Source organism: Oenanthe melanoleuca, chromosome Z (assembly GCF_029582105.1).
Source record: "Oenanthe melanoleuca isolate GR-GAL-2019-014 chromosome Z, OMel1.0, whole genome shotgun sequence".
NCBI lineage: Eukaryota > Metazoa > Chordata > Aves > Passeriformes > Muscicapidae > Oenanthe > Oenanthe melanoleuca.
In genome coordinates this window covers 30,248,042-30,271,998 of record NC_079362.1, presented here as the reverse complement: position 1 = coordinate 30,271,998, position 23,957 = coordinate 30,248,042, and the positions used below count along the sequence as shown (strand labels likewise).

General features: G+C 40.4%; 1 long non-coding RNA gene across 2 annotated transcripts in view; it reads left to right on the top strand.

Moving 5' to 3' along the window:
- Positions 1-242: 242 nt before the first annotated feature.
- The window catches only part of LOC130265079 (uncharacterized), a 40,660-nt gene continuing 16,945 nt past the window's right edge, over positions 243-23,957 (top strand). The window contains exons 1-2 of one of the 2 annotated variants that reach the window (XR_008842549.1): positions 243-348; positions 19,935-20,031. This is a non-coding gene — a long non-coding RNA (uncharacterized LOC130265079). Of the gene's footprint in view, positions 349-19,746; positions 19,848-19,934; positions 20,032-23,957 lie in introns of those variants that run through there. The other variant, XR_008842548.1, reaches the window with a different exon arrangement.

The following is a 23,957-nucleotide window of genomic DNA, read 5'->3' as shown; positions in this document are numbered from 1 at the left end:
TGGGCTAACATCACATCTGGAAAGCTGCTGCCCTCTGGTGAGTCAGCACAGAAGAGATCATGCGAGTCTGATCCTCCAATCACTTGGAGGGAGGAAATATGTGCTGTTCCTGCCATCCACTAATAAACCTCCAACTCTTTCTTGGCTGTAACCTCGGATTGGGACAGGAATATCTTTTTTTGACTGGTGAGCCATGTGACCATAATCATGCCCAAAGCACTGCAGCCCTCTTTCAACATGAAGTGTAATGGTGGGAACAACGCACCTGGCACGCTTCTCTTTTGGACAGTCTGGATATAGTTCTCAATTTCTTTGCTGATAGGAGAACCAGAAATTCAGAGAAAATGGGTAAAAAGTAAATTTTTGTATCTCCTTTGTGGTTTGAAGTCTAGAAAGGTTTCTTGCTTATCTTTTAGTGCTGTCTGCTAGAGGTCCTGAGATGCCATCTAAATTTTTGTTGTTTCTGTGCATCTGTTCTCTTATTCACTTCAGATTTTACTAGTAGGGAAAAAAAAAATACTGACATATCATAATAATTGCATATATCAAAGAGGGTCATATCAAGCAAGTAGAACATCTCTTTACTGTGGCTTGCTTCAAACACTGTGTTGTTTTCTGCTGCAAACCAATTAGAGAATTACTCATTCATTTGTTACTTTTCAGTGTCTCACATATTCTATAATACTTCCCCCATGTTCCTTTATCTTCCTTTCCATCCTCTGAAATGCATGAAGAACTCCTGCAGTGAGCCTTCAAGATTAAGGCAAAGAGACTGTTGTGCATATGGGGAGAAAAGTGGGTAAAAAAACCACCTCCAAACAGGATGGACTGTCAGGTTTCCTTAGTAATTTCTGCATTAATCCCACAGTTGTGCTTCAGTAAGGAAGCATATGTGGAAAAGTCCGTTTTATTTATCAGAAACTTTCACTGGCAGACAACCAACCCTCATCTTAGTACCCAGTCATCTTCATTTTTAAAAACTGTACATCATTATTGTAGGCTTGATTCTGTTCAGTTTTAACTTTCAGCAATTAAATGACATCATGTCTCTGTACTTGTTTGATTGAAAGAAGCAGACACTATCAGAAACATGCCCCAAATGTAGGGGCTGACAGGCTGTTACCAAATCAGTCTTTAAGCTTTTGTTGTCGTAGTTGGTGAAATCTCTTATTTAACTCTCATTGAAAGGAAGATCTTCACGATTAAGGATTGTCATTGTGGCTTTATTTTGCCAGAATGTGCTCTGAAACATGGATGTCAGGACTGGACAGAGATTTCCAGAGTCAGTCTGCAACTGCTGTAATAATTGCAGAAGTAACATAGAGCTCTAACCCTTGCCAACAGGTCTGACAAACTTTTTGTGATGTCTGGGCTCTACAGCCTGAATATTCATTTTCTGAAGTAAAAATATATTTCAGATGTATTTTTATTAGTAGTAAGAATTGACACCACTATTTTTGTGTGATTATTGCTTTATGAATGTTATGTGTCTAGTTCTTAGCAAGTTCCTCAAACACCTACTTTAAATTGAGTGGGACTTACACGTGGGAATTGACAGTTACTGGGAAGCACGTTGTTCTAGTCTTAAAAAATATTAGAATTGCCCTCAAATGAATGTTCAAGACAAATGGGAAGAGTTACTTCCTGAGAGTGACTGTCTCTGAATGCAGAGGAACCCAAAACAGCTGTGGTAGCCTTATTTCCTGATTTTTAGATGGCTAAAGGTAAGAAAGTTCCCAAATAATTTTACTGATCTCTGTTTTGTGATTTGAATAGGATCATAGCTTTACATGTAATGGTGGTGTTTCTCTGGTGAACTGCTGTCAGGGACTGGTGTGCAAACAAGAGAAACTGAGACTCTTTCAGCAGCTGGCAAAGCATGCAAGCTGTGAGCATGGAGCACCCTGATGTTAGATAGCCAGGCAGCTACCTTTTCCTGAGGTGGCAAGGCTTGCAAAGGGATTTCTCAGAAAAATCCTTCTTCTGCTCAGCCTCTCCCCTTTTCCTGAAAAAAAGCCAAACAAAAAACCCAAAACCAACCAACCCACCAACCAACCAAAAAAAAACCAAAAAAACCCAAAAAACCCGAACAAAATAAAACAAAACAAAACAAAAAAACCTGCTCAGCTGAAGGCTGTCCACGGAATTTCTGGGAACAGGCTATTTTTATTTCACTTTCATCCTAATAGTGTGCAGGGAGGATGACTTCTGCTGAATGAACAGGAAGGAAAGGAGGTTAGAGCATGGCATTATCCTAAAAGATCTTGCTGTTGTGTGCTGTTTTATAACAACCATCTAATTTTCCCTTCTGCACATAACCTCCTGGCTCACTCAGCTCTTTCAAACTTTCACACAGCCTTGGACTTTCAAGTTATGAGCAATTCTGCCCAGTCATTCTGCAGATAAGCCTGAACGGGCTCTTGGCAGAGGTGCATCCCTGCAGCTCCCCAGGACGGTTACTGCTCCAGGGCAAGGACACACAGGTGTGTCCCAGGCAGCTGTGTGGGTATCAGAAGGGGATCAGGGATGTTGAAATCTCTGGAAATTTGCCTCTGTACCTTGCTTTCTTCAGTGTGCCAGTTCCAGGCTGCTTGAGACATTTCTGTCTCTAAGGTGAGTTGTAATGAAAGTCGGGTGGTCTTCATACCCGCTGAATTTTAGAAAGTTATTCTGCACTAAAATAAACCCCACCAGAATTTGAAAGGTGGAGAAAGAACTATTTGGAAGCATACAGTCAAGATTTGATTCCTTTGGGACTTTTCTCTACAAGGCTGTTGAATCTCAACATGAGAGAAGCAGTTAGGAGTAAATCATGTGTGAAAAATGTGTTTGCTTTTCAGATTTAGCAATGGAATTAAAACTTTTTCTTACAAGAAAGGTGGCATAGGTAAAAAAACCCTCCAAACAAACCCAAAACAGGCGATTTTCAAAATGAACTGTGAATTTAGTGAAAGCAAACCCTACCATTACTGCTGTAGGCAACTTCTTGGTGAATTTTGTGCTATCAGGGAATAGGCAGGAAGGTCACTCTTGGGTGGGCAGGATGCATGGAACAGAGACACAGCCCACTCCTTCCTACCACTGCAGTATCAAACACCTGAAAACTCACCTGCAAAGGCAGGTGCATTTCCAGCCTATGTTGCCTGCAGCATCAGGAAGTTGGGGATGCATATAGTGCCAGCTGCATTAGCCATAGGAATCCTCCTGCATACAACAAATTCATTGCATCACAGAGACAAAAATAGAAGTACCATTGCTGACTAGACTTAGAAGGTATTATCAGATTTTGGGGTACTCATGTGGTCCCACTGCACCGAGTAGCAGATATCTTTGTTTACTCTTCAGAAAGTTTGTGTTCATGATTAGAAGAATGCCTATTATTTCATCCTAGAAAATAAATACTTTATTTGCTACCACATCAAAGGTATTCCAGTGTAGTCTTCTTTCTGTACTGTTTGAGAAATTGTGGTTATAGACCACCAGCATTCATTGGACATCCATCAGACAGACTTCTGTGCACATTTGGCAGAAATGTTGGGAAAAACATGGGAAGTTTGTTATTACTGGCAAAATCCTACTCCATCCTATTAAGTGTGAGTAATACCAAAAAACAGATAGTAATAAATACATTAAGTAGGCAAACAAAAAAGAAAAACAATGACTGAACAAACACCTATTTGAGAATTTTATAGCTTTATCAGGTCTAAAAAATTTGAGGACTCTAAAAAGGGTAAGCTGGTGTTCCCAGGAGTTGGTGGGGGAAAAAAACTAGAAACCTACTAAAAAAAAACCCAAAAAAACCCAAAAAAACCCAACCAACAAACCAAAAAAAACCAAAAAAAAAAAACCCCCACCAAAAAACCAAAAACCAAAACAAACCAAAACAAACAAAGAAACAAACAAACAAAACCCAGAGAAAAATATTCATATCCTGTAATTTTCCAGTGTAGTATCATAAGTAGCTGCCATCCAGTCTAACCATTAACTATTCTGCCTACACATAAATCACATGCTTACTTCTGTGGCCTGGAAATAATGTGTGGGGAAGTCCTGTTGCTGCTAAATACGAATGTTCACCTCTGTTTTTTGAACTACATTACCCCCTTGTTAAATACTGAATATCTGTTGAGCAAGGGAAGAACTTCTTCCAAGTGCAAGAATCTCAGGGCAATACTGCTGCAATGTTAATACAAACTACTGGAATGCCAGTTAAACTTTAACCTAATTTCTACCACAAAACCAATGGGTTTCAGTGGTCAAGGCAGGAGACCAGAGGCAAAAATCTCCTGTCAATTGGTGCTGTTTAATGCAGAGCTTTGGGATACTTCAGTTAATTTCTTCAGGTAGCTGTGTCAGCATCCTGTTGAAAGAGACAGGAGGGCTGAACACTTCAGGTAAATCCTTAGCTTTACCACAAACCTTTGCCACAAATGATTCCTGTGAGGAAATGAGGAAAGCTGGATCAGCCCTAGAGCACCTTGCCTAAAGGCTCACTGCAGGGACCACTTCTGCTTGGGTCAGTTCTTTTTGAAGACCAGTGCTCACCTGCAGAGGAAGACCCCAGGCCCTGTGTCTTCAAGGATGCCTAGTCGTTGCTGGGAGCCTGAAGGTTGCTTTTGAGAAAGGAGTGAGATTTCAGTCACATCTTTCTCTACCATGTTTGCCAAGCTGAAGGTGGTTTCTTGCACAGCAGCTGGTTTTATCGTACCTCCTCCCATGAGTATTCACTCTTCTGCTTCAACATGCAGGGACCTTTTGCTGTTGCTGGCCTTTTGGATTTCACTCTAAGGAGCAGACACTGGAGCATTAGGTAAATCAGCATCTGACTAGAAGTTAGGTTTAAATTATCCAGCCTTGAGTAGCATGTCTGAAGTTACTGAGCCAAAATCTCCCATGTTCAGAAGCCTGGGTTTTTGCAAGCATGGAATAAGAGCAAGCTCCTTTCCTTTCACAGAACTTCCACTTAGTTTTTCACCAATACTGAATGAAAGGTGAAAACAATGCTCCATCTAACTCATCAGCAAGTACCTGAAAAAATCTGACAGTCCCCACTTGCCCCTGGCCTTTTCCCATAAGGTAGGATATATAGAGGAAGATGGCAGAAGACAACATCAAATAAATATGCAGCATAGTTCATACTCACAAAAATAAGAGGCACAGACAGAGTTCAGCTTCTTGGGAGAACAAACGAATTCTTTACATTAAGACAGAAATTTGCTTCAGTTATATTAGGGGTTCTCTTGAAACACTGATTTATTTTTAATGCCATTTCCCTGTTATCTTCAACTTGTTTTCTTAGTATTTTTCAAGCTTTCATAAAGACAAAATTTTGTCTTCTGTTTAATATTCATATGACAATAAAGTGCTTGATTGAGTATATAAAACATAGCTATTTATTTAGCTCTGAAGAGATTTTTTAAGACAGGTAAGGTAGCATTTTAACTCTATCTCTTCCATACTCTCATACCTTGATAACAGGAATTGAAAATTACTAAATTTAATGAAAATGGGGGATGGATTTTGCATAATATTGAAATCTCAGTTTCATTGTCACTGGACAAACTTTTTACATGGGACCTAGGACTGGTAAAATGGACATAGAAATGGTTGCTCAGAAATGTATGTACAGGTAATTTTTTTGAGCAGAAGACTATCTCACTAAGAAGGCTACTCAGGGCAACCTGAAGCTGATTTACTGGACTTGAAGCTATTAGAAGAGATTTTTACCTCTTCTGCTACCCTCTTCTTCAGAGAGTTCTATTTTTCATTGCCCCTGCTAGTTTGAGGAAGGGACAATATCCCTCTTACGTCAAGGATGAGAGTAAAAATCTTAAAAGTGTGTTTTTAACTGTGTTTCTGGAGGAGATTAATTTAATTTGTCCCGAATTCTCCCTGTGCTCAGAGAAAGTCAGTGCTGTAGTAGGTTATGGCTCTTGACATAGGAGATGAGCTGTTACATCATTCTGGCAGTGAATAAACTAAACCATGGAACTTGCACTTAAATATACAAGGAAGGATTTTTTTGTTGTTTTTAATGACATACACTTCAGAAATGTGAAGTAGTCTGTTACCACTGGCAGCCTGTTTGTAAAAGCAGGTCACTGTGGGTGGGGAGTGAAAAAGAAAATCTAGAAGGTTTTTCACGGTATTTTCAAATCACCTCCTCAAGCCCATTAATTTTAACTCTTGACCTTTGTAATATAGCCCACAGAAACCACACATTTTATCACCCTGACTCTAAATGTTATGGCAAAAGGGGAGAGAAAAAAAAAAATAGAATGCAACACAACTCTTCCAAATAGAGAAGGTGACAATCCTTGACCCAACGGTGGTGAAAGCAGCTGTATCTTAAACTGCCCTTCGACCACCTTCACTTGGAGTCCTGTCAATAGCCAGCATGTGAACAGGTTCTACAAAGCCAAGCATGCTGTTCTCTGCATAAATCCGTGGTTGTTTCAGCTCACCCTTCCCCAGACTCTCCTCCCAGCCCAGGCCTGCAGCATCCTTGTCTCATTTATCACAGACCTGATCATACTTGCCATCTCAGTCAGGTGTTCTTTGTTCAGGGAGAACTTTACATCTCTACAGGCACAGAGGGCCAGAGTGAAAGCGGCTGTGCAAAGAAGATAACCTGATGGCTAGAGATGAGTGGGGAACGCTCAGGTCAGATGTTTGCCTTGGTTACTTGTTGCTGAGGTTACTTGTTACTTGGTTACTGAGGCAGAAGAGGAAATGTTAAATCTTTTGGCATATCTGCTCTCAGAACTGTAGGTCTCCGTTTTTCTGTGTACTTTGGCAGGAGATAATGAAAACGATCAGCCACTGTTTGCAGCCTTCTCTTGAGGCATGGGGAAATTTTGTTTGTCTCCAGGTCAGAGATGGATGGCAGAGACTGGGCCCAGGCCTGCAAACTCTCAGTGAACAATGGTTCTGGAAACTGATACTCAATGACAGCAGATGAACAAATTTTCCTTGTCTGCTTCACTCTGAATGAAACTGAAGGGACAGGGATTATTCTTTAAAAACACCTTGTTTGAGTTCTGGAGAGATGTAGCTGGACCTTCATCTTTTCAGGTTCTAAAGAGCGTGGTCCTGCCTTCATCTAAATATTCAAAATTTATTGCAGTCAGTCAGTATACTCATCATAAAGATAAACACTGGAATTAAAATCCATATCTGAGTTACTAGCTGATAAAACATTTCTTGGTTCCATAACAGTTACTTATCTGTGTCAGCTTAGACTATGAGCACAGGATGGAGCTTGAACTGTGAGCTTTGGTTTTATTACATTGAATAATCTCCTGGTAATTGTTGGAACATTTTCTCCTGCCCCTAAGCTACAGACTGGAGAGGGATCTTTTCTGCATGCAGGCATGATGTTTTAGGAGTAGCCCTTACACTCAAGTGTCTGAATGGCTGAGTCCCATCTACAGAGCCATGGAAGATAATCCTGCCAATAACTCTGCCAGGGTGTGTAGGAACTGCCCTTTTATTTGAGTTCTTCAGAGTCAAGCAAACACAGCCTGATTACTAATAGCCAAACAATGAGTTACAGCCACCCCTGCAGCAAGCAGATGTTTGCATTTCAGAAGGGCATTAAAAAAGTAATTTGATTTATATCTATGATGGCTTATTTCATGCATTATTTATTGCTTTTTGTCTAAGGTGGGAAGCTTAATAGTATTGAAGCATCTCTTGATAGGATTTGCACTCAACAAAAACCTCAAGCATCTTGGAGAGACCATAATACTGTTCTCTTCATATGAATGTGAAGGCAGATGTTCTTTAGAAATATTTGTGATGTGAACATCAATCTTTATTTGAAATGCCTACAGTGACACATGGCACTTGCTGTGGATTTGGGGAGATTTTTCTCTAGAAGGCACTCACAGGATTTGTGTGTCACACATAGACATATTAAAATGTTCATACATGGACAAGGTCAAACTGCCAAATGATACAAATATTTTCTTGAGTCCACTGACTCAGGTTCATGTGGTAAAGGTGATGAGGAAGATATGACTCTTCTGAATTTTAGTCATGTTCCATGTTTGAAAAAGTAATTTCAAGAGTGTCAGAGTAGATGAGCAGATGGTGTAACATTAGGAAGGAGGAACAGGATCTCAGTGAGGCTGAGAGGCCTCACTGAGGCCAAGCCACAGAGTAAAGGGAGAAGTGAGGACATGAGGGCATGTGGAGTATTTTGGAGAGTGGGATGGGAGTGGCTGAAACTTTGTGCTCTGTGTCAGCAGCAGGCAGACTATTCATTCCCAGGCCTGTAACTACTGAACAAAAATCTGGGAGGCAAGGAGGAAGTGTCACAGCATTGATCAATGTGTGTCTTGGTGATGCAGATCATGAGATGAATGGCAGTCTTGGAAATATGGCAGTAATACCAGGCTGGGTGAGGCAGTCAATGCACAAAGACTGCTGTGAAGACAAACCAGAATGGTTTGGATTGGAAGGAACTCAAAGATCATCTAGTTCTAATCCCCTGACATGGACAGGGACACCTCCCTCTAGACCAAGTACTTCAGAACTCCAGCCAGTCAGGTCTTGAAAACTTCCAGACATGGAGCATCCACAGCTTATCTGGGTAACTTGAGCCAGTGACTCATCACCCCCACAGTGAAGAATTTCTTTCTGGATAAGTCTGGAGAAGGATCACTGTTTGGGTCAGGTATGGAGCACAGGGCATTTGAGGGCACATGAGACTCACTGGGATGGTTCAGCCTGGGAAAAAGGAGGAGACTGAGAGAACTTTTTCCTGTGTACAAATGCCTGGTGTGAGGAAACAGAGGAAATGGACCCAAACACTTCCCAGGGATGAACACCAACAGGATGACATGCACTGAACGTGAACTGGAACAGGGGAAATCCCATTAGATATTAGGAAAAATCATGTGAGAGATCAGGCACTGAACAGGGCCAAGAGATTGTATGAAGTCACTGACCCTGGAGAAACTAACATTTGACTTGACAAATCTCTGAGCAGCCTGATCTAACTGGACCTTCTTCAAGAAGTGACATAAATTAATTCCAGAGGTCCCTTCCAACCCTGACTATTCTATGATTTCATAAAAATGATTTGGAATTAAAAATAGTTATACTTTAAAATTGACTAATTCACTTCCCATTTGTTCAGTACACAACACTGAATGCATTTTTATGTACTTTTAGAAGTCCAAATGTTACTATCCCATTTTTGCAAGTTTTCTTAATTATGCACATATATAAAATAAATTGGTGGGAGTTTATTATTATTGTGCTTTGGACTGTTATCATTATATATTCTTAAATTCAGTGACAATTTTCATTTAAATTATCATGCACTAGTTACATTTTAATTATCATATTTAGGATCCTTAGAATGTGACAGTGCAAGGAGCTGCAGAATTCAGGTCCAAAAAGATAATCCATACCACAGGGAGATTTTGAGTTCAGTAGAACAAATGTACTCACTTTCTTGAAGATTTTCAAGTGGTTTGTTGTTGTTGTTGTTTTGGTTGGTTGGTTTTTGGTTTTGTTGGTTTTTGTTTGTTTGGGGTTTTTGCTTTGTTTTTTAACAGAAGTTTGGGGCAAACAAGCAAGAGGGAAAATTATGGGAACTGTTAGAAAGACTTCTTCAGTAAGAGAGGTCAGAAAGTAATTATGAAAATTTCGGATTATATACGCTTATTGTGTCATAAAAGACTACAGGGGATTTCAAAGTAATGGAAGAAATACTACTCCCATAATTCAAAAATGACCACACCCAGGCATTATCTAGTCTGGTAAGCCTTTAACTTTTTCACTAACTGTGTCTAGCTTTTTCTCAATCTACTTTCTTCCATACTTTCTCTAAAACAAGGGAAGTCATGGGGGCTTTACAGTAAATACCCCTACCTAAGCCTGACCTCTGCTGCCTGTCACTCACTTTAAAGCACCTTTCCCCACCACCTTTTAATTTCCATTCACCACGAAGACACACATAGTGACTTACAAGGTTGATTTTTTACCATTTTGTGTGCAGCCCGAGGTTGCCTCGTACCTTAGCTTTACCCCACTCACACAGGTGAAGTGATTCACCTTTCCAAAAAACTGGTTCTCCTTCTTTCTGTAACTGGACTCCCCATGTCGCAGAGCAAAAAGGGAGTGGATGTATGATAATTTTTTTCTTACAGTTCAGTGGCAAAGCGCTGATGAAAAACAGATGCAGAAAACTTGCCAAAACACTTAACAAACCAAGCTGATCTTCCCTTGAAATCTTTCCTTCATTCCCCAGCAAGAGCACATTTGATTGTAAATTACAGTGTCTTTCATGGGGCACTTCTGCACATTACTGCTTCATAAAAGCTGTTCTGATTAGTTAGGTGATATATCTCAAAGGCTTAGGGAAGGAGCTGTGTGAGCAGAAAACAGCATCTGGCTCTTGTACTCCCAGTTGGGTCATTTTGAAGCTAAGTAAGAACATTTCAAGTTTTGTTTCTTACTCTCTCTCCCCCATGCTTCCCCTTCCATTTTCTTAAAAGTCAAGGAAGTCAAGGCCTGTACTCTGAAAGATTCTTTTACAAATCTTGGGATTTTATAAATCTTGGGATTCAATACTTCAACTCCTGTTGACGTGTTGAATATCTAAAATGGTTTAAATATCCCAAAGACTTGGTGTTTTCTGTATGTGGGCTAGAGAATATTTTCCAGTGTTGACTTCAACTGAACAACTTCAGTCCTGCTAATGTGATTGTCACAATTACAGAAAAGTGAAGTAACAGCTGAAAGGCTACAGAGTATTTGGTGTAGTGGTTGTGTGTGCGGCCATAGCAGATAATTCCTGAAATTTTTACAAAGTTGCACAGTGTTTATAGCATCTAAGGCAACTTAATGCAAGAAGAAAAAGGACTCCCGCCTTCCTTGTCCTTCGCCTGGGTGGATACAGAGTATGGAGTAGTAGAAATGTAGTAATAGAAATAAATGAAACAGAGAGCTGCCATCACATTAACTTTTGTATATTTCCATGAGAAGTTACCATCCGGAGGGAGCTCTCATATTTGTTGATGGAGTTACTTACACCATGCAGACATTTCTTTTGTGTTTGCTGCCATATTGTAACTTGGATGTCCTAAGTACAAGTAGAACAGAGATGAATTTGTGGTTAGAGGACACCTAAGGCACGTGTGATTGGTGTACAATGGTGTCCAGGCATACTTGTTCCTTGAAAACTTGTTCTATTGCTTTGCTCTGATTTTTCTATTTATTTATTATTTTTTTTAAATTTCAGGCAAATGGAAAAAAGGTGGGTTTAGGTTTTTAAAAATATTTTCTCATTAGTTTTATAGCCAAAGAGGTTTATCACTAATTATCTTAGAAGATGTTCTTAGTAATGAAGCTGCTCCAGACAAATAGTTTAGAATTCTGCAAACTGATGAAGGAAAAAGAACAACATGGATGAATATAATATAAAAGACAAACATTTATTTTGTGTTTGCTTATGCCCTTGTATCATACATGTGATTTCTGGTAAATTCCATTGCAGTTGTGCTGGTTTTATGACTAGCTTTTCAGTGATAAGCTGGCTGGACTAAAGAGCTGCTGTCAGCACAAAGTGCAAGACCTCTAAAATGGAGCTAAAATCTGAGGTTTTTCCATTCTGGAATAGGAAAGGTTACACAACTCAGCTGTGGATTTTGTGTATCATAGGCCAGGTATTTCATTTGCCTGCAGCAACCCCTTCCAACTGTCTGTGTTAGTGGGTGTATAAATAGAAAGAGTTGTTTGCTCAGCCACTAGGAAGGAGATATTTTATGTATTTGAGTGGAAACCAGATTTACAATTCTATCCCCTGGCATTGGAGGACAGTGTTTGAGAATTGCATTTGGTCCAGGCAAGCTATTAGTTAAGTTTGTACTCGATGTTTCTCCTTGAGTCAGGTACAATAGCGATACCGGGAAATGTCCATTAAAACACGTAGTTTTTAATTTTCCTCTCTCCACCCACTGCTTGATAGCATTGTGTCCCTGTCTGGTCAGACAGTATGAGTCAGCTCACCACCTTTCAGGGCAGAATTGCTTGGAGGGAAAACATTCTGCTGAAAATAATAGGATGCAATGAGTGAGGCACCATGTTGTCTTTTTCCTTAAAATATGAAGTCTATCCCTAAATGACTAGCCTTTATAAGATAAATCTGTGCCCTGCTCTCCTGGCCCTGAAGAGCTCAAAAGCATCATTTTTAGGCATGTTTGATATTAATGGAAGATTAGATTATTTTACCTTTAGTCTCTAATAAATGATGAGTCTGAACACAGCATGAATTTACTTCCTGTTCATTCCTGAAAGGGCATGGAAAAAAAGGGATTAACCAGACAGCCAGCTGTTCTAGCTGTCTATAATACTTCCTTTCCTTATACAGTGGCTCAGTACCTGATGGAAAATTCCTATTGCATGCAATCAGAAAGAGACTTTCAGTTGTTATATGTACCCGTTCCACCAAATTCAATAACTAGTTAGAGCCCTCTAAGCTACAGTCCTCTAAGTCCTCTAAGTCACTACCTCTAATGCAACAGTCTTTAACAAAACTCATCATCTACTAAATTCTATTAACTTGAAATCTGTGGGAAGTGTGTAGAATTTGACTTGGTTCTGGTCCATTAAACTAGGTGATTTTCAAGAGGTTATGTTACTCTGAGAGGATTCCCATCCCACAAAGAGGAATTGGTTAAACATGGATGATGGGGAAGAGGACATGATTTCTGACCAGGACATTAAGCACTTCATGGAGGGGTGGGGTCTTCTCTTGCACACTGTGATACTGTGTTCTTGGTGGGCCTGCTCTTAGAATCTTTCTCCCAGTGAAAACAGACTTAGTAAACTCTATCTAAGTGGTACAGTGACTGGGTTCTTCTGTAAAGATAATTTATTCTGATCCAAGATATATACAAACTGGCTACTGGGAACAGGAAGCAGCAGTAGCACTTCTTGGCCAGTGGAGATCTCTCAAGGGAATTAGCTTGAGAAAATGCTCAGATGGGCTTTGTGTATGAAGCTGTAAGTCTGGTTCCTTCCAGAGCTGTGCAGGTGTCTGGCATGCCCATCCTGTGGGCTGAAATCAACAGAGAACATGTACTAAAGATGTGGCTTGATGGTGTGAATGAGCACTAGAGTGACTCGGGGGTGTCAGACTCCTGTCATCAGTGCTGTCTGAGGATAAAGCTGCATGAAAAGATATACATTTGGCCTCCTCTGATCTGAAAACATCAAGAGGTACAATTCACCTCTTAAACTTAATGTGATGAAAGTGTATTTAATACAAGGTGCTGCAAATGAGATTTTTCTTTGTTTTCTCCAGTCACAATATTTGTGGTCTGTTTAGACATGTCATTTCTTTTCAGTCCGTCAGGTCAGGGAAGCCTAAATAACTTCAATACTGGCAAAAGTTAAGTTGCAAGGCAGGCACACTCTGGTTAGGCATCTTGAGGAAAGACTTTTTTCCCTGTGTCAAAATTTTACAATTTAATTTCCCCTCCGTCAAATACTCCAGGCCTTTTTGTGCAGAAGCAGGAGCCCAATTTGGACCTGAAGGAGTGGCTTATCTTTGCAGAATCACAGAATCACAGAAAGAATAAAATTGGAAGTGCTCACAGTGGGTCATCTGGTCCAACCTTCTCAGAGTCACCCCAGAGCACTTGGCACAGGATTGCATTCCAGATGGTTCTTGAATATCTCCAGCGAGGGACACTCCACACCCTCTCTGGGTGCTCAGTACCCACACAGTAAAGAAATTCTTCCTGATGTTCAGGTTGAACTTCTGTACATAATTTTTTGCCCGTTGCCTCTTGTCGTTGCTTGCTGCCTGACTCTGTCTTCTTGACACTGTCCCTTCAGATACTGATAGACATTGATAAGGTCCTCTTGCAGCTGTCTCTCCTTGAGACAGACCCAGCTTGCCCAGCCTTTTCTCATAAGAGATCCTCCTATCCCTTAACCATCTTTGTGGCCCTCCAATGGACCTGCTACAGGAGCTCCCTGTCTGTCTTGAGCTAGAGAGCCCGAAATGGGACACAGAACTCCAAATGCAGCCTTGCCAGGGCTGAGCAGAGGGATAGGATCCCAATGCTCCCATGATCCCACTGTCCCCCAGGGCACTCTGCTGGCTCGTTGACAGCTTGTTGTCCACCAGGACCCCCAGCTCCTTCTCCACAGAGCTGCTTTCCCAGCCTGTGCTGGTTCCTGGTGTTGTTCCTCCCCAGGTGCAGGACCCTGCATCTGCCTTTGCTGAGTTTCAGAAGGTTCCTCTCTGCCCTTCTCTCCATCCTGTTGAGGTCCTCCTGAAGGGCTGCCCAGCCCTCTGGGGTATCAGCCACTGCTCCCAGCTTTGAGCCATCAGTGAACTTGCTGAGGAGTGTCTGCCCTCCACCCAAGTCATTGATGGATAGGGCAAACAATGCTGGGCCCAGTATGGAACCCTGGGGGACAATACCAGTGACAGAGCTCCAACCTGACCCTGTGCCACTGACTGTGACCCTCATTCAGCCAGTTTTTCTTTTAAGATGCATAAGGATTCTGTGAGAGACAATGTCAAAAGCCTTGATGAAGTCAAGGTAGACAATATCCACTGCTTTCCCCTCATCCATTCAGATAGTCCTTATCCATTCAGTCTCATTGCAGAAGACAATCAGATTGGTAAAGCATGATTTATCTTTATTGAATCCATGTTGATTATTCCTGATCATCTTCTTGCCATCCATGTGGGTAGAGATGAATGGGGCACCAGCTTTCCCAGGAGTGGAGGTGCATTCTATTAAGGCCCATGGACCTGGATATCAAGTTTGCCTACGTGTTCTCTTACCCAATCCTCCTTGACCAAATCTTCCCTTCAACATTCCTTTACCCTGGTCTGCTGGGTCAGACACTCCTGGTGCCTGGTCATAGTGAACACTAATGTAGTGAAGGTGCTCAGTAACTCTGCCTTCTCTGTATCCTCTGTTACCAGGGTGCCTCATCCATGCAGTAACAAATCCACACTATCCCTAGTTTTCCTTTTGTTACTGATGTACCTGAAGAAGGTCTTCTTGTTATCCTTGACATCCTTGGCCAGATATAAGACTTTGGCCTTCCTTGTCTTAATCCTGCTTACTCTGACAACCTCTCTGTGTTCATTCCGAGGGGCCTGACCTTACTTCTATCGCCTGTATATTTCCTATTTACACTTGAGGAATGACAGAAGCTCTTTATTCATCCATGGTGGGTTCTTGTCTCCTTTTCCTGATTTCTGGCTCATCAGGATGCATTGTTCTTGCCCCTTGCCTGAAGGAAGAGGCGGTATATGATTTTCAGCAGGTGGTTTCTGTGACCTGGCTTTCTCCGGTTGCCTGAAAACTCTCCATCTACAGTTAACTAGGTAACAAATGGTGAAAGGGTTTAAAAGTGGAAGGCAGGACCAGAAGACAAGGATTTTCAAGTTGTCATGGTTTCTCTCCAGCCAGCAACCAAGCACCAGACACAGCCACTTGCTACCTGCCCTACCAGTGGGATCAGAGAAAGGATAAAAGCTGGAAAACTCATGGGTTGAGATCAATTCAGTTGCATATGGAATGCAAAAGCTGCATGCACAAGCAAAGAAAAGCAAAGAAGTCATTCCCTGCTTCTCATGGATAGGCAGATGTTTCACATCTCCAGGACAGCAGGGCCCCCTCAAGCCTCACAGTGACTTGGAAAGACAAATGCCATCATTCCAAATGTGCCCTCCTTCCTCCCTCTTGTGCCCAGCTTGAAATACTGAGCAGGATGTCAGAGGGTCTGGAACAGCTCCTCGGCCACTTTGGGTCACCTGCCCTGGCTGTGTCTCCTCCCAGCCTTGCATGCACCCCCAACTTTCTCACCAGCTTGCTGTACAAAAAGTAGAAAGGGCCTTGGTTCTGTGTAAGCCCTGCCCAGTAATAACAAAAACATCTCTGTATTCTCAACCCTGTGTTCAGCCCAGATACAAGACACTGGCCCATTTAAGCCACTGTTAGTGGCTAGAAAGTTAACTCTAGTTACAAAGTTAGAAAGTTAACTCTACCGAGCCAAAACCAGCACACAAGTGCATTTACCATGACTCCTATTAGAACAAGTAAAAAATGCAGCTACACACACATTCTACCCAACATTTTGTTTGCCTTAAACCGGTTCATTTTTCATTTGAAGTATAATTAAAATAATTTTTTTTGTTATCTCTGGCAGTCCAATTACAAATCCTACACCTGTAGTATCAATGATCTCTAGAGTTTTTGTAGCTGGGCTCCCCCTCTCAGGATGTTATCAGCCATATATTTAGACATTTCTTTAAAAGTGGAAGTCAGAAACTGGTCACACAAAGAGATGACAAATTGAGTGTCTATGGAAGTGAAGTAATTGCATACATATAAGCAATCTATGTAGGGGGAAGTTCAAAGAAAACATATTTCCAAGCAAAAATGTGAGGCAGCATGAATGTTATCTTGGTTTGCAAACTCTTGGCACACTTCCATCTCATTTATACCCTTCAACCTCTGCAGTCAATCACAGTCTTAACCTTTTAAGCAGCACACATACTGCAGAAATAATTGGAAACTGTTTCATCTCTGAAAGGCAAAATTTTTATCATACAATGAAACAGCCCTGTGATAAAATCTGTTCTACTTAGCCTTGGGACCAGAGCAATGTTTTGGTCATTAGTACAAGGTCTAAAAAGATGATTATAGTGAGAACACCATATTTTTTTTGAGTCATTCACTGCTGGCAAAACTGGCACAGTTTCAGCATCAATCCTGCCACTATCCTTCTTCAGCACTACCCTGCCTGCACACACACTGTTAATGGCATTCCTGGGGTTATTTTCCATTTTATTCACAGTGACGAATGACAACACAAAAACAGACCACTTGAACAGGCTGCATCGACCTTAACAGATTCCTTCTCCTTGCACATTGTTACAGTCTCAAATGATATTTTCCCAAAGAGGCAGAGTTTTTTTTAAATAGACAGAAAAATGTCTACATGTCTTTTTCTACAAATAAATAACGTGAAGAAGAAATTGTTAGCAAGGAAATGTTAACTGATTCTAGCTTGTTGAATTACATTGTACAGTAATGTCCTAATGCCTAAACATACATTGATGGATTTAATGGTACAATAAAATCAGAAAAATATACATACCAGTATTTCTTCAGAAGCATACAGTCTGGAGGGTAACTTCTCAGAAAGCAGTAAAGAAAAAAGATGCTGTGTTCTTCCAACCTCACAAAATTTAAATAGAGAAGAATATCAGGAAAGCTAAGTGGTTTGTCTCTAAATCACATATTTAGCACATTATGGCTCAGAATTTCATTTACAACATATGTAATAGGATTACAAGTCGGTATATTAAAAAAAAAAAAAAAAAGAAGTCAAAGAGATTAATAGGAGATGTGTTGTTGCAACCTGTCATATTTTCCTATTTTACAAGTCTTCTAGTTGTATCTTGGCTTGTAAAGCAGGATGTAACCAAAAGTATGTATTCTATCACCATCTGTTGAAACCAGGTGGGGCAGTGTTCTTTGTCTTTTCCACAACCTATCCTTCCTTCAGGGAGATCTCTTCTGTTAAAGGCCCATTGACTCCCACTGCATGACTGATAAAATCAAATCATCCCATCCGTTGTGAGATTTTCCACTCAGGGAGAGGAGCCAGGCATTTCCTACCTAGATAAAATTTGGAATTTTATTTGAATGATTTTTATTTGGAATTATTTGGAACATCAGGGCAGTCTTTTTCCACTGGATTTCAGAGGAAAACCAAATCTTTTACATCATCCCTGGACCTTCAGAGGAAAACTGCACCCTCTCCAGGAGCACTGCTTCAGCTGAACCACATCTGCCAGTGCAGGGGCACTGCAGCCACCATTTAATGGGACTGATACCAACACCCTGACTGACAGGGTGTCAGGTTGTAATCTGACTCTGTCAGTGGTTCTGGTAGTATTTATTTTTTTAATTACTGTATTTTTATTTTATTTTTTTCTAGTAAAGAACTGTTATTCCTGTTCCCATATCTTTGTCTGAGAGCCCCTTAATTTCAAAATTATAATAATTTGGAGGAAGGAGGTTTACATTGTCCATTACAAGAGAGGCTCCTGTCTTTCTTAACAAATGCCTGACTTTCAAACCAAGACAAGTTACTCCAAATTTATTCAGAAAGAACATTAATCACATGTTGTTGGATATGTCCAGTGACCTAATGAAAAATTTCAGTCTCTCAATGCCCCATGGACTGCACATCTCCTTTCAGAATTTTCTGAAATACTTCTGGGCATGTTCTACCAGAAACTGTTGGGGAACCCTCCTTGTTGTGTCCTGACCAGGCAGACAGTTTACTCACTGTCTGCAGTAAAGCTGTAAGACAGATTCATTTGTATGACACTAGAACAATCCATTTCAAGATATAAAGACTTGAAGTCTAAACTTATTTAAGAAAAATAGCTTGTAGGTACTAGACTTCAACAGTCATAGGCCTATTTTCCACATAATTTTGATATACACTACAAGATCCCCTTTTTTCCCTGTCATTCATTTTTGGAACACATCCAACCTCTGCCTACCTTTATTATTTTGTTCTGTCCAGGGCTGTAAAGGGATCTTGAGTGAGGTCTTGGGAGCATGCACCAAGTTGGTATGCAATTTGAAGGGTCCCCACAACTATTTTCCACAGGGGCAAGGGAAAGGCTGGAATCCTATATCCCAGCAAACATCATTGGCCAATTCTTTTTGAAGGCAGAGGGTTATGGCTGTGTTTTGTTGAAATTGCAAAGATGAGCTTGTTCTCATGTAGGTCATGGTGGCTGTGAACACAGAATTCTCAAGGGTCTCAGCAGTGTCTTGGAGGAGAAAAAGACTTCAGAACAGAAGTTGATTCATCAATGTCTAAAGGCAGAGTTCAAATGGGAAATAACTTGACATGAAGAAGCTGATTTCAAGGAGCAGTGATAATCAGCTAAAGAAAGGCAGTGCCTGAAGGCTGTAGTTAAGCTTTTAAAGTTAACCAGCTTAGAGTTGTTTTGATTTGTGATTTATGAACAGGTGAAGTTAATATATGAATGTGACACTTTGTCACAAGGTGGAAGGAAGAAAACAGCTTAGTAAATGACTTTTAATAGAAAATCAAAATGTTGGCCATTAGGCCAGAAATCAGAGACCAACCTGGCTGATCAAATGAAAGCCCTGCCAAAAAGAGGTAACTTCTACCCAGCCTACAGACACTGGAAATTTACTGTCATGAACAGTCTGGTAGGTTGTAGTAATAAACTGTAGAGCATATTTATTTATTTTCTGTACTGTAATGTATGAAATAGCAGAGAATATACCCCCAACGTTAGGAAGAGCAGCACAGCTCAGCTGTTCAGAGCCACTTCCTCGTGTATTTGCAGCAAAGAAATGTGTGTCCCACAGCCTCCCTTGATCAGAGCCACAGGTTCCAGGGGTGTCTCATATAAAGCTGGAAGCAGGAAGGCTGTGGCTCTCCTGAAGCTGTTCAGGACAGAGCCATGTCCATATGTTACTTCATGTGAGGTTGTCTTCCTTGCCAATAAACACAGAGGACCTGAGACTCAGTGTGTCCAATGACACCTTCTCCAAAGCTGAGCTGTTTGAGAGCTGAGTCAACCAGGAGCAGTAGCAGCCCAGCTCTTAGCAGCATGAGCGCTGCTTAACCTCAGCACCTGCAGCTGGCTAAAGTTGGTAAGAGCATGGGGCAGCAATGTGAAGCTGGGGACTGCACTTGCTACTCAGTTACACGCTGCCCCTAATCTCAGACAGGACATTACCGTATATTTGATAGTAACAAAGTCCAAATTTTTCCTGTTGGTTCTCTGAAGATGGGTGGGTGCACTTCTGAAGTCTAAAATACCTTGTGGTTTAACACTCTGTCACTTAAGTGGGTAAGGTTTTCTCACCACTTTTCTCCAGGTGTCAGATGGAATAAAAGTTTAAACCGGATTCTCTTCATGTGGACAGAGAGGAGAACAAGACTTTCCCCCAGACAAGGAGGAACTGCGGAGGCAGAGTAAGATGCTATGGATTAAGGAAAACAACAAAAGGGGGAGACAGATGAAAACTGAACTAGATGTGGTCAGAATGGGTGTATGTGTAGACATGAGGAGGGAGGGCAGTGATGTTCTGACTGCAAGACAGTAGCCTAGTGATGTACGAGAGAGAGGGCAGTGCTCCACTTCATGCTCCATGTTGAGAAATCAGGGACTCTTGCAAAGGCAAAAGCTTGCTTGCCCTCACTTTTAGACTGTGTCCTGCAATGTGATGACTACCTTCAGGAAGACAGCATGTACTGGATCTTAATGTGTTAGAGTTATTCTCATAACACCTGATATTCTAGTGCCTTATGTCTGGAAGCACAAGAGGAACACCTGAAGTTTTCAAAAGTTTTCAGTAGACAAGCCTGTTAAGAAAATTCTTGAGGAAGTGACATTTTTTGAAAGCATTCAGATTAACACATAATAACACAATCATCCTGTACCTCAAGAAAACTGTGAGGTGACTCAGAATAGAGAATTAGAATCTCATGAAAACCTCAGCACTGTAGTAAAACTATGAGGATTTTGTCAAGATTAGTTAACCATTTCTGGCAGTACACTTTACATACTTAATTTTAAAACAGTTTATTCTCTTTGATTTCCTGAATGCAGTACTATAAAGGCTGCAGAGTTACCAGTTAAAGTTTTAAAAGAATAAATAACTTTTTTTTTAAAGAATCTCAGCTTATCTCTTCCTTCCACCCTCTCCCTATTCCCCCAGTTTTGATTCATAAAAATGTCTTCTGGTTCAAGACCAAATTTGAAAATTTGAAACAAAATTTTGTTTACATCATATTTTAAGATATAGTCCACAATTTTTTGTATGCCCCCTTTAAAAATCATTAATGCATCAGGTCTTATGAATTCTTACACATTCTTGTGAAGTTCCATTATTAAAACCAAATAAATGTTTCATTACACTTTGCCAGCATAGAAGACACAAGAGGGTCCACATAAAGCACAGTATGTATGGAAATGAGATGGGCAGTAATCCCTTAACATTTTACTCAGAACCTGAAGTTCTCCATATCTAAACTAACTGTTTAGAAAATGATCTAATTATACAGCCCAGTACTTACTGCTTTGGCAATTACTTTACAGACTAAACTTGCCTCACCAAAATATTTCTAAGGGTAATTCCTCTGTGATTGAACCATGAGACAGGTGAGTCAAGACAGATTCTTTCATCTATATGCAGAAACATGTTCAACTCCAGAATTGCAGCTATTAATCAAGCTGTCCAAAAGTTTGTTTTGCAATAAGTGTGCGCCTCCGAAGACAGTAAACAGCTGAGTACAAGAAGGCAAAGTAAATTCATGTCCTGAAAATTTTGGAAATTTTCCCTATTCTAACCCACTCTTATCAAAGGGAGCTCATGATTGAGTTAAGGAGTGATTGTGGCTGTTAAACTCCCATCCTTGTTCTGCAGAACTGTGTTTTGCATGTTCTCACATGAGATAGAGACAGCTGTATGTGGGTTTGATCTGCAGGATGACTGAGTGAAAACAACTGTGCTGTCTAGAGATCTTAGAATAACTTGATTTGGAAGGGGTCCACAGGGATCATCCAAGCTTTATACCTAAGTGTACAGGGCAATAATTCAGATTTAATCTTGATGATTTAAATGAATTTTGAATAGAACAATAAAACTGTTCGATAATGGCCAAGGAGAGAGGTAGGGCAGAGTGAGTCAATAGTTAATGAGCTTTTGGATATTGACTCTGCCCTGAGTTTACCAGTGATTTGTCTCTGATAAATGAGAAAATGGTATAGGTTTATGTACAGGAAGGTGTTTTAAAACACACGTTAAGTCTTGCTTTGTCATAGGCATTCAGTGTTCACATTCATTTTAAAATTAGCCTTCTTCCTGGTGGGTATATCCCCTCTGCCTTGTACTGGGAAAGATCATTTAAAGTAGCATTTCAGGAATTGCAACAATAAGATTCAGTCTTGCACTTTGCTTCAGATAGTCTTGTCAGCTTCAACACATACTCCCTACATCTAAGAGATGTGAAGTCAGGGTGGGGATCATATTATATCCTTGTTTTGACTGCTAGTCTGAAGACAAACAAACCAGATGACATTGGTCTCCTGTAATATGAGAACAGAAATGTACTCATATTTCAATAGAATTCAGCTGCACCTTACAGCAAGCTAGTTTTATGACTAAAATTTTTCCTCTTTTCCAAATGAAAGCTGTATTATAAATTTCTTTTTACATTGATCCATTGAAATTATTCCCCTTTAGTTTAAAATTACTGGCAGTATTTGATCAGTTTTGTTAACCTTGTAAACCTTATTTATTTGTTAGTATTCTACATTTAGAATTTAAGATATGTTTTAAAGACATTTAATAAGATCCATTGGCTGCCCTATTGACAAACAATGGCTTTATAATAATTATTTTCATATTTTACAGATGCCAAATAAAACACTGCGATAAGCAGGGGTGAAATTTCAGGAATCTGTGAAGCATTTGCAATAAGAAAAATCCTTTTTTCTGTTTTGTTGCCTGGGATAGCAAGACTTCAGTCTTCTCCATAGCACATCATAAGCTAAAAATAAACCACAACATGTAAAAGCTCATCTTGATAACATTACAGAAGGCAGAAAACCACATGAATTTTTAGTGTTCAACTTGAGATGGCCTTTAGCTGATTTAAAAGACAATTATTCAGGTGTGACTCATATGCCCTTTTATTGATCTCTTGTACATTGCTTGTAGGCATGTGTGCTTGTAGGACTCATTTGCTCCCATCACAAGTGTATGGGAACAACATTGCCAATACACTAAGGTTTTCCCACTGCTATTCTTTCAAACTTCAGAACAGTTTGAAAGAGTAGCTCTAAAATAGAAGACATCCCACCAGAAAAAGATTGGATCCCATTATGGACAACGCAATTATCATTTCTAGGCTAAGCCAAGGTGCTTTCTCACAGACTTATTGAAAAAAAAAAAAAAAAAGAAGAAAAAAAAAGAAAAAAAGGTTTCACAAGCCAAGCTTATAATTTCTTTCACAGGAATTTGCTAGATGAAGTGATAAATCAAATAATGTGTACACAGATCACATTGCTACAAACATATTGATTTCAATAGGCCTTACCCTTATTAATTCTTGCAAATATCAAGTTTGAGCAATCTCCAAAAGGAAAAAAAGGTCTCAGCTGTACATGGGTGCTTAACCCTGCTCAGCAATTAAGCTCCCATTAGAGGAGCTTGTTAATCAGTTACTTGGCCAAACAGTAACAGTTTCAGAATGACTCATCCATCATGGGTTATTCCTCCCAGGAGGATTAGGCTCACTTTTCTCCTGAAGTGTTTGTCAGGTCAGGCAGCCCCGAGTGCATCAGCCCAACCCCTGTGAGTGAAGCATGAAGCAATTAAAATTATACTGGAGTGTATTCTCCACCATCTTCACCTCTACCAGCCTCATCTCTGCCCTCTTAGATTACTTAGATTTCTGATTATGACAACAAAAAGACAAAAGTTATGTGGATTTTCAAGAGGGGCAAGACAGGATGCAGGAATCCACATGCTGGTCAGCCACAGCTCAGTTCCTTGAAAAGTGATAGAAAAATTCCTCCTGGAAGCCACTTCCACCCATGGAAAGGACAAGAAGGTGATTGGGAATAGTCAGAGAGATGTACCAGAGACAAATGATGCTCAACCAACTTGATTGCTTTCTACAGTGATGTAAGGGGAAGGGAGTTCTACATTTAACCAAGGCCTTTGACATGGTCTTCCAGAGACTCCTTGTAGCCAAACTAGTGAGATACAGGGTATGTACACCATAAAATTCATGGAAAACTGGTTGGACTGCTGAGTTCAAAAGGCAATGATGGCAGCAGGAGGCCCAGTGAGAAGTAGTATTTTTCCAAGACTAGCAGTGGAACCAGTAAA